Genomic DNA, 11264 nt, shown 5'->3' with positions numbered 1-11264 from the left:
TCCCCACACCACACACACACGTGTGTCCCCACACACACATACGTGTGTCCCCACACACACACACAATGTCACACACACACACAATGTCACACACGTGTGTCCCCACACACACACACCACACACTGTCTCACACGTGTGTTCCCACACACACACAATGTCCCCCCACACACACGTGTGTCCCCCCACACACACACGTGTGTCCCCACACACACACACGTGTGTCCCCACACACACACACGTGTGTCCCCACACACACACACACGTGTGTCCCCACACACACACACACGTGTCCCCACACACACACACGTGTGTCCCCACACACACACACGTGTGTCCCCACACACACACACGTGTGTCCCCCCACACACACCACACACACACCACACACACACACGTGTGTCCCCACACACACACACGTGTGTCCCCACACACACACACCACACACACACACGTGTGTCCCCACACACACACACGTGTGTCCCCACACACACACACGTGTGTCCCCACACACACACACCACACACACACACCACACACACAACACACCTTGAGACACGCCTGGTAGCCCTTGAAAACCTCCGCGCACGGATCGTCCCCGCTGCGGTGCTCGCCCTTGAGGAAGCGCTCCGAGAACCACGCGTTAAAGCAGCGGTCGTAGGCCCGCTTCAGATCCGTGCAGCCCGCGCCGATGCTGTCCATGACTGCTGCTGATGTGGAGTGGCACGCGGAGAGGGAGGGGGAGGGTGTGGGGGGTGGGGGGAGGATGTGGGGTGGGGGGAGGATGTGGGGTGGGGGGAGGATGTGGGGTGGGGGGAGGGGGATGTGTGGGGTGGGGGGAGGGGGATGTGTGGGGTGGGGGGATGTGGGGTGGGGGGAGGATGTGGGGTGGGGGGAGGGGGGGGGATGTGGGGTGGGGGGAGGATGTGGGGGGTGGGGGGAGGATGTGGGGTGGGGGGAGGGGGATGTGTGGGGTGGGGGGATGTGGGGTGGGGGGAGGATGTGGGGGGTGGGGGGAGGATGTGGGGTGGGGGGAGGATGTGTGGGGTGGGGGGAGGATGTGTGGGGTGGGGGGAGGGTGTGGGGTGGGGGGAGGGTGTGTGGGGTGGGGGGAGGATGTGTGGGGTGGGGGGAGGATGTGTGGGGTGGGGGGATGTGGGGTGGGGGGAGGGTGTGGGGGGGTGGGGGGAGGATGTGTGGGGTGGGGGGAGGATGTGGGGTGGGGGGAGGGTGTGTGGGGTGGGGGGAGGATGTGTGGGGTGGGGGGAGGATGTGTGGGGTGGGGGGAGGGTGTGGGGGGTGGGGGGAGGGTGTGGGGGGTGGGGGGAGGATGTGTGGGGTGGGGGGAGGATGTGGGGTGGGGGGAGGATGTGTGGGGTGGGGGGAGGATGTGGGGTGGGGGGAGGATGTGTGGGGTGGGGGGATGTGGGGTGGGGGGAGGGTGTGGGGGGTGGGGGGAGGATGTGGGGTGGGGGGAGGATGTGTGGGGTGGGGGGAGGATGTGTGGGGTGGGGGGGAGGGTGTGGGGTGGGGGGAGGGTGTGTGGGGTGGGGGGAGGATGTGTGGGGTGGGGGGAGGATGTGTGGGGTGGGGGGATGTGGGGTGGGGGGAGGGTGTGGGGGGTGGGGGGAGGATGTGTGGGGTGGGGGGAGGATGTGGGGTGGGGGGAGGGTGTGTGGGGTGGGGGGAGGATGTGTGGGGTGGGGGGAGGATGTGTGGGGTGGGGGGAGGATGTGGGGGGTGGGGGGAGGGTGTGGGGGGTGGGGGGAGGATGTGTGGGGTGGGGGGAGGATGTGGGGTGGGGGGAGGATGTGTGGGGTGGGGGGAGGATGTGGGGTGGGGGGAGGATGTGTGGGGTGGGGGGAGGATGTGTGGGGTGGGGGGATGTGGGGTGGGGGGAGGGTGTGGGGGGTGGGGGGAGGATGTGGGGTGGGGGGAGGATGTGTGGGGTGGGGGGGAGGATGTGTGGGGTGGGGGGAGGGTGTGGGGTGGGGGGAGGGTGTGTGGGGTGGGGTGGGGAGGATGTGTGGGGTGGGGGGGAGGATGTGTGGGGTGGGGGGATGTGGGGTGGGGGGAGGGTGTGGGGGGTGGGGGGAGGGTGTGGGGGGTGGGGGGAGGATGTGTGGGGTGGGGGGAGGATGTGGGGTGGGGGGAGGGTGTGTGGGGTGGGGGGAGGATGTGTGGGGTGGGGGGAGGATGTGTGGGGTGGGGGGAGGGTGTGGGGGGTGGGGGGGAGGGTGTGGGGGGTGGGGGGAGGATGTGTGGGGTGGGGGGAGGGTGTGGGGTGGGGGGAGGGTGTGTGGGGTGGGGGGAGGATGTGTGGGGTGGGGGGAGGATGTGTGGGGTGGGGGGATGTGGGGTGGGGGGGGGGTGTGGGGGGTGGGGGGAGGATGTGTGGGGTGGGGGGAGGATGTGGGGTGGGGGGAGGGTGTGTGGGGTGGGGGGAGGATGTGTGGGGTGGGGGGAGGATGTGTGGGGTGGGGGGGAGGGTGGTGGGGGGTGGGGGGAGGGTGTGGGGGGTGGGGGGAGGATGTGTGGGGTGGGGGAAGGGTGTGGGGTGGGGGGAGGGTGTGTGGGGTGGGGGGAGGATGTGTGGGGTGGGGGGGAGGATGTGTGGGGTGGGGGGAGGGTGTGGGGTGGGGGGAGGATGTGTGGGGGTAGGGGGGAGGATGTGTGGGGTGGGGGGAGGGTGTGGGGTGGGGGGGGAGGGTGTGTGGGGTGGGGGGAGGGTGTGTGGGGTGGGGGGAGGATGTGTGGGGTGGGGGGAGGATGTGTGGGGTGGGGGGAGGATGTGTGGGATGGGGGGAGGATGTGTGGGGTGGGGGAGGGAGGGGGGAGAGGGAGGGGGGATGTGGGGTGGGGGGAGGATGTGGGGTGGGGGGAGTAGGGGGGAGGATGTGGGGTGGGGGAGGATGTGGGGGGAGGGGGAGGATGTGGGGGGAGGGGGAAGTAGGGGGGAGGGGTGGGGGAGTAGGGGGGAGGGGTGGAGATGGGGGGTGGGGGGAGTAGGGGGGGGGTGTGGGGGAGTAGAGGGGAGGGGGGGATGTGTGGGGTGGGGGGAGTAGGGGGGAGGGGGGGATGTGGGGTGGGGGGGATGGGGGGGATGGGGGGGTGGGGGGAGTAGGGGGGAGGGGTGGGGGGAGGGGGAGGATGGGGGGAGGGGGGAGGATGTGGGGTGGGGGAGTAGGGGGAGGGGGGGGATGTGGGGTGGGGGGGGTGGGGGGAGTAGGGGGAGTAGGGGGAGGGGTGGGGGAGTAGAGGGGAGGGGGGGGATGTGGGGTGGGGGGAGTAGGGGGGGGGATGTGGGGTGGGGGGAGTAGGGGGGAGGGGTGGGGGAGTAGGGGGGGGAGGTGGGGGGTGGGGGAGTAGGGGGGAGGGGGGGATGTGGGGTGGGGGGAGTAGGGGGGAGGGGGGGGGATGTGGGGTGGGGGGAGTAGGGGGGAGGGGTGGGGGGTGGGGGGAGTAGGGGGGAGGGGTGGGGGGTGGGGGGAGTAGGGGGGAGGGGGGGATGTGGGGTGGGGGGAGTAGGGGGGAGGGGGGAGATGTGGGGTGGGGGGAGTAGGGGGGAGGGGGAGGATGTGGGGTGGGGGGAGTAGGGGGAGGGGGAGATGGGGGGTGGGGGGAGTAGGGGGGAGGGGTGGGATGTGGGGTGGGGGAGTAGGGGGGTGGGGGAGATGTGTGGGGGGGGGGGAGCGAGGGGGACCACCACCACCTCCACGTTGTCTGTCCCTCGTCGATAGCTCAGTGAGAGGGGTGGTTTGGTGGTTGGTGGTTGTGGTGGTGGTTGTGGTGGTGGTGGTTGTTGGTGGTTTTTGTTGTTGGTGGTGGTTGTGGTGGTGGTGGTTGTTGTTGTTGTTGGTGGTGCTGTGATGGCTTTGACCCGCTAGGTGGCGGTGCGAGCCTAAGCGAGCCTCACCACCCACCAAGACAAAGACAAAGGTGCCCCGTGTAGCCTTCGCACAGTTGTCGGGGCAAGTGCTGTTAGCGAGTAGCAGCACCACCGATCGAAAGTCCGGCACGAGGCGGTGGGTGGCCACCACTTACCACGTTATACAAAAGATAAAGCCCCCCCCCTGTAGCCTTCACAAACTGTAGGGGCAAGTGCTGTTAGCCGGTAGCAGCAGCAGCACCTATGAAAGGGGGGCACCGTGGCACACGAGGGGGTGGGTGGACAGCCCTACCACGCCCGGCCGCCTTTGTCTCCCCAGTGGCCACGTGATGATGATGATGGTGATTCTAGATTTGAAGCTTTCGTGACTGCAAGGATTCATATTCTTAGCTTTTTAAATCCTTTATATTAAGTTCGCTTGCTTGCTTAGGACCGTGCAAATCTTTCGGTCGTTTTTTTAACCCACTTCCCGTGATCAAATCGAGCTGACATTTTGCACACAGACTCGTTGTGCGTGAGAATGCATTTTCGTGAGAATTTTTTTTCCCAAAATTTTACACTGTTTAGGGAAAAAAGTTACATATTTAATTACCAATTGTTTAATGCTGCCAGACAATCATCTGACCCATAGGTGGCAGCCATCTCAAGCCAGAGGACGAGAGAACTCTAGCCGCCAGGATGCCACGCATATAAAGGATTTATAGTGAAAAACTTTCTTTTTACGGGTTAATTTTTTTCGGTAAAGTCACGTAGGTAAAAGATTTAAAATTAATAAATGTGAAATAAAAATAAAATAAAAATCACGACGTTTCGGAGGCAACACAAGCTTCCGTCTTCAGGTGGAACCGTCACAGCACGATTGCTGAAACGTGGTGATTTTTATTTAATTTTAATTTTACTTTTATTAATTTTTAGTTTTTTTACCTACGTGACTTTACCGACAAAACCTAAGAAGATGATGGTGATGATGATGAGTCACTTGGTTGAGTTAGGTTGCTTCTTAAAAAGAACGACACAGAAGCTGAGTGGGGGGGCCTTACTTGGTCTAATAACACATCGCTCAGTTTAAAATATAAATGTATAAACAAGTATAACCCGTAAAAGCAAAGTTTTTCACTATAAATCCTTTATATGCGTGGCGGCTAGAGTCCTCTCGTCCTCTGGCTTGAGATGGCTGCCACCTATGGGTCAGATGATTGCATTGCACCATTACGCAATTGGTAATTACATATAATATTTTTGTCCTAAAAAGTGTAACATTTTGGAAAACATTTTTCACGAAAATTAATTGTCACGCACAACGAGTCTGTGTGCAAAATGTCAGCTCGATTGGATCACGGGAAGTGGGTTAAAAAACGACCGAAAGATTTGCACGGTCGTAAGCAAGCAAGCAAGCAAGTGAACTTAATATAAAGGATTTAAAAAAATTAACCCGTAAAAACAAAGTTTTTCACTCTAAATCCTTTATATGCGTGGCGGCTAGAGTCCTCTCGTCCTCTGGCTTGAGATGGCTGCCACCTATGGGTCAGATGATTGTCTGCCAGCATTAAGCAATTGGTAATTAAATATTTTTAAAAAATTTCCTAAACAGTGGAAAATTTTGGAAAAAAAATTTCACGAAAATAAATTGTCACGCACAACGAGTCTGTGTGGAAAATGTCAGCTCGATTGGATCACGGGAAGTGGGTTAAAAAACGACCGAAAGATTTGCACGGTCCTAAGCAAGCAAGCGAACTTATTATAAAGGATTTAAAAAAAGTTTTTTTAGTTGAAACACCGCACCAGATTCTCATTTGAGGCTGAGCCGACCTAGGGGAAGCACCAGGACCGGTTCAGATAATCTTGATTACTGGTATTGGTGGTGGTGGGCTTGGTGGTGTTGGTGGTGGGGTTGGTGGTGTTGGTGGTGGTGGTGATGGTGGGGTTGGTGGTGGTGGTGATGGTGGGGTTGGTGGTGGTGTTGGTGGTGGGGTTGGTGGTGTTGGTGGTGGTGGTGATGGTGGGGTTGGTGGTGGTGGTGATGGTGGGGTTGGTGGTGGTGGTGTTGGTGGGGTTGGTGGTGGTGTTGGTGGGGTTGGTGGTGTTGGTGGTGGTGTTGGTGGTGTTGGTGGTGTTTGTGTGGTTGGTGGTGGTGGTGGGGTTGGTGGTGGTGGTGGTGGGGTTGGTGGTGGTGGTGTTGGTGGGGTTGGTGGTGGTGGTGGGGTTGGTGGGGTTGGTGGTGGTGGTGTTGGTGGGGTTGGTGGTGGTGTTGGTGGGGTTGGTGGTGTTGGTGGTGGTGTTGGTGGTGTTGGTGGTGTTTGTGTGGTTGGTGGTGGTGGTGGGGTTGGTGGTGGTGGTGGTGGGGTTGGTGGTGGTGGTGTTGGTGGGGTTGGTGGTGGGGTTGGTGGGGTTGGTGGTGTTGGTGGTGTTTGTGTGGTTGGTGGTGGTGGTGGGGTTGGTGGTGGTGGTGTTGGTGGGGTTGGTGGGGTTGGTGGTGTTGGTGGTGTTTGTGTGGTTGGTGGTGGTGGTGGGGTTGGTGGTGGTGGTGGTGGTGGGGTTGGTGGTGGTGGTGATGGTGGGGTTGGTGGTGGTGGTGTTGGTGGGGTTGGTGGTGGTGTTGGTGGGGTTGGTGGTGTTGGTGGTGGTGTTGGTGGTGTTGGTGGTGTTTGTGTGGTTGGTGGTGGTGGTGGGGTTGGTGGTGGTGGTGGTGGGGTTGGTGGTGGTGGTGTTGGTGGGGTTGGTGGTGGTGGTGGGGTTGGTGGGGTTGGTGGTGGTGGTGTTGGTGGTGGGGTTGGTGGTGTTGGTGGTGTTTGTGTGGTTGGTGGTGGTGGTGGGGTTGGTGGTGGTGGTGGTGGTGTTGGTGGTGTTGGTGGTGGTGGAAGGCATGGGCCATATCACCTCAATAATAACGGTAGGAGGCTGCTAGACTTGTGTGCAGCCCATGGGCTTGTAATTACCAACACGCTGTTCAGGCATCGGCACATCCGCACAACATCATGGATGCATGCCGGGTCCAAGCAAGAACATCTGCTGGACTACGTAGTGACGGATCAGCAGATGCGAGCCCATGTCTTTGACACCAGGACCTACCGTGGAGCTGATCTGCCCTCTGACCATCGACTTGTCATCTGTAAGATGCGCCTGCCATTATTCCACTCCGGTGGTGGGTGTACACACAAGACCCCATTCCAACCTAAGGTGGCCTGGTCTCAGTTAGCTGATGAAAGTTGCAAGCGAGAATTTCATCATCGCTTGCAGCTGGGGTTGGCATCGTCCCCCAGCTCTTCCAGATGTCGAGGGTAAATGGCTTGAGGTTTAGGACTGTGACTCAGGCAGCTGCAATTGCTGCTTTGGGTACGCGGTCCAGACCTCCCCAGAGACCCTGGCTGACGGAGGAGGTGTTCAGGATGGTTGAAAAAAAACGACAGGCCCACTCTCATCGGCTACAGCATCCCACGTCAGAGAATGAGGAGGCTTACCGCAGCCTTCGCTCGGAGGTTCGGAGAGCCGTGAGGCGTTGCAAGGATGGGTGGTGGTCGCGGGTTGCTGCTGGTGTTGGTGGTGGTGTTGGTGTTGGTGGTGTTGGTGGTGGTGTTGGTGGTGGTGTTGGTGGTGGTGTTGGTGGTGCTGTAGGTGGTGTTGGTGGTAGTGGTGTTGGTGGTGTTGGTGGTGGTGTTGGTGGTGCTGTAGGTGGTGTTGGTGGTGGTGTTGGTGTTTGTGGGGTTGGTGGTGTTGGTGGTGGTGTTTGTGGTGTTGGTGGTGGTGTTGGTGGTGGTGTTGGTGGTGGTGTTGGTGGTGGTGTTGGTGGTGCTGTAGGTGGTGTTGGTGCTGGTGTTTGTGGGGTTGGTGGTGTTGGTGCTGGTGTTTGTGGGGTTGGTGGTGTTGTTGGTGGTGTTGGTGGTGGTGTTGGTGGTGTTGTTGGTGGTGTTGGTGGTGGTGTTGGTGTTGGTGGTGGTGTTGGTGGTGGTGTTGGTGGTGCTGTAGGTGGTGTTGGTGCTGGTGTTTGTGGGGTTGGTGGTGTTGGTGCTGGTGTTTGTGGGGTTGGTGGTGTTGTTGGTGGTGTTGGTGGTGGTGTTGGTGGTGTTGTTGGTGGTGTTGGTGGTGTTGGTGGTGGTGTTGGTGGTGTTGGTGGTGTTGGTGGTGTTGTTGGTGGTGTTGGTGGTGGTGTTGGTGGTGGTGTTGGTGGTGTTGGTGGTGTTGTTGGTGGTGGTGTTGGTGTTTGTGGGGTTGGTGGTGGTGGTGTTGGTGGTGTTGTTGGTGGTGTTGGTGGTGGTGTTGGTGTTTGTGGGGTTGGTGGTGGTGGTGTTGGTGGTGTTGTTGGTGGTGTTGGTGGTGGTGGTGTTGGTGGTGTTGTTGGTGGTGTTGTTGGTGGTGTTGGTGGTGGTGTTGGTGGTGTTGGTGGTGTTGTTGGTGGTGGTGTTGGTGTTTGTGGGGTTGGTGGTGGTGGTGTTGGTGGTGTTGTTGGTGGTGTTGGTGGTGTTGTTGGTGGTGTTTGTGGGGTTGGTGGTGGTGTTGGTGGTGTTGGTGGTGGTGTTGGTGGGGTTGTTGGTGGTGTTGGTGGTGTTGGTGGTGTTGTTGGTGGTGTTTGTGGGGTTGGTGGTGGTGTTGGTGGTGTTAGTGGTGGTGTTGGTGGGGTTGTTGGTGGTGTTGGTGGTGTTGTTGGTGGTGTTGGTGGTGTTGTTGGTGGTGTTTGTGGGGTTGGTGGTGGTGTTGGTGGTGTTGGTGGTGGTATTGGTGGGGTTGTTGGTGGTGTTGGTGGTGTTGGTGGTGTTGGTGGTGTTGTTGGTGGTGTTTGTGGGGTTGGTGGTGGTGTTGGTGGTGTTAGTGGTGGTGTTGGTGGGGTTGTTGGTGGTGTTGGTGGTGTTGTTGGTGGTGTTGGTGGTGTTGTTGGTGGTGTTTGTGGGGTTGGTGGTGGTGTTGGTGGTGTTGGTGGTGGTATTGGTGGGGTTGTTGGTGGTGTTGGTGGTGTTGGTGGTGTTGGTGGTGTTGTTGGTGGTGTTTGTGGGGTTGGTGGCCGTGAGCGAGAATCGAACTCGGGCCACAGTCGGGTCCAGCGCGCTCACCGCTGCACCGCAAAGACAAAGATCCCCCGTGTAGCCTCAACACGCTGTTGGGGCAAGTCCCCTGAGCGAGTAGCAGCAGCACCTACAAAGGCCTGAACAGCACACGAGTTGGCCAAGCAAACCACGCCGGGACCAGGAACTCATTTGAGGCCGAGAAGACCCTGAAGACTGCACACCACCACGACGGACGGACAAACGCAGCCAGCGAATGGACACTCGCAACGCACGTGGGGGGGGGGGGGAGGAAATAAAGAATGAAAATAGATTGAGCACTTCCAGAGCGCGGTAGGGCAATGTCTGCCTGCAACGTGTTTTTTCTTTTTTACGGGGTTGTACATTTTTATTTTCGTTTTGTGCCGACTTCAGATGTTTGCGTGAGCTGAAGCAAAAAAAGTGGAGTGGGTGGTGGTGGTGGTGGTGATGGGGTTGGTGATGGTGGTGGTGGTGGTGTTGATGGTGGTGGTGGTGGGAAAGGTCGTGGTGGTGGACAGAGAGGTTGTGGTGGAGGTGGTGGCTGATGGTGGTGGAGGTGGTGGTGATAGTGGTGGTAGTGATGGTGGTGGTGATGGTGGTGGAGGGAGAGGTCGTGGTGGTGGAGGGAGAGGTTGTGGTGGAGGAGGTGGTGGTGGTGGTGATGGTGGTGGTGATGGGAGAGGTTGTGGTGGAGGTGTTGGTGATGGTGGTGGAGATGGTGGTGATAGTGGTGGTGGTAGTGATGGTGGTGGTGATGGTGGTGGTGCTGGGAGAGGTCGTGGTGGTGGAGGAAGAGGTTGTGGTGGTGGTGGAGATGGTGGTGGTAGTGATGGTGGTGGTGATGATGGTGGTGGTGGGAGAGGTCGTGGTGGTGGAGGAAGAGGTTGTGGTGGTGGAGGTGGTGGTGATGGTGGTGGTGTTGGTGGTGGTGGTGATGGTGGTGGTGTTGGTGGTGGTGGAGATGGTGGTGATGGTGGTGGTGTTGGTGGTAGTGATGGTGGTCGTGTTGGTGGTGGTGGAGATGGTGGTGATGGTGGTGGTGTTGGTGGTGGTGATGGTGGTGATGGTGGTGGTGGTGATGGTGGTGGTGCTGGGAAAGGTTGTGGTGGAGGTGGTGGTGATGGTGGTGGAGATGGTGGTGATGGTGGTGGTGGTGATGGTGGTGGTGCTGGGAAAGGTTGTGGTGGAGGTGGTGGTGATGGTGGTGGAGGTGGTGGTGATGGTGGTGGTGTTGGTGGTGATGGTGGTGGTGCTGGGAGAGGTTGTGGTGGTGATGGTGGTGGTGATGGTGGTGCTGGGAAAGGTTGTGGTGGTGGAGGAAGAGGTTGTGGTAGTGGAGGTGGTGGTGATGGTGGTGTTGTTGGTGGTGGTGATGGTGGTGGTGGTGATGGTAGTGGTGATGGTGGCGGAGATGGTGGTGGTGGTAGTGATGGTGGTGGTGATGATGGTGGTGGTGGGAGAGGTCGTGGTGGTGGAGGAAGAGGTTGTGGTGGTGGAGGTGATGGTGGTGATGGTGGTGGTGATGGTGGTGGTGATGGTGGTGCTGGAAGAGGTCGTGGTGGTGGATGTGGTGGTGAGATAGGTTGTGGTGGGGGAGGTTGTTGTTGGTGGTGGGAGGGGTTATGGTGGATGTGGAGGGCATGCGGGCTCCATGACCCTGCCAACGCAGTCCTTCCTGCCAGATGAGCTCCTCCGGCAGGCGAAGCTACCTTGGCTGGGCCATGTAGCCCGCATGCCCAGCCACCGCATGCCCCAGCCACCGCATGCCCAGCTACCGCATGCCCAGCCACCGCATGCCCAGCCACCGCATGCCCCAGCCACCGCATGCCCAGCTACCGCATGCCCAGCCACCGCATGCCCAGCCACCGCATGCCCAGCCACCGCATGCCCAGCCACCGCATGCCCCAGCCACCGCATGCCCAGCCACCGCATGCCCAGCCACCGCATGCCCAGCCACCGCATGCCCCAGCCACCGCATGCCCAGCCACCGCATGCCCAGCCACCGCATGCCCAGCCACCGCATGCCCAGCCACCGCATGCCCAGCCACCGCATGCCCAGCCACCGCATGCCCAGCCACCGCATGCCCCAGCCACCGCATGCCCAGCCACCGCATGCCCAGCCACCGCATGCCCAGCCACCGCATGCCCAGCCACCGCATGCCCAGCCACCGCATGCCCAGCCACCGCATGCCCCAGCCACCGCATTCCCAGCCACCGCATGCCCAGCCACCGCATGCCCAGCCACCGCATGCCCCAGCCACCGCATGCCCAGCCACCGCATGCCCAGCCACCGCATGCCCAGCCACCGCATGCCCAGCCACCGCATGCCCCAGCCACCGCATGCCCAGCCACCGCATGCCCCA

General features: G+C 60.3%; 1 pseudogene; it reads right to left on the bottom strand.

Moving 5' to 3' along the window:
* Nucleotides 1–745, bottom strand: part of LOC144952508 (TP53-regulated inhibitor of apoptosis 1 pseudogene) — a 1002-nt pseudogene extending 257 nt beyond the window's left edge.
* Nucleotides 746–11264: the final 10519 nt, after the last annotated feature.

This window comes from Lampetra fluviatilis, chromosome 68 (assembly GCF_964198595.1).
Source record: "Lampetra fluviatilis chromosome 68, kcLamFluv1.1, whole genome shotgun sequence".
Lineage (NCBI taxonomy): Eukaryota > Metazoa > Chordata > Hyperoartia > Petromyzontiformes > Petromyzontidae > Lampetra > Lampetra fluviatilis.
Note: the sequence above shows the minus strand (reverse complement) of the source record. Positions and strands in the feature narration are given on the sequence as shown.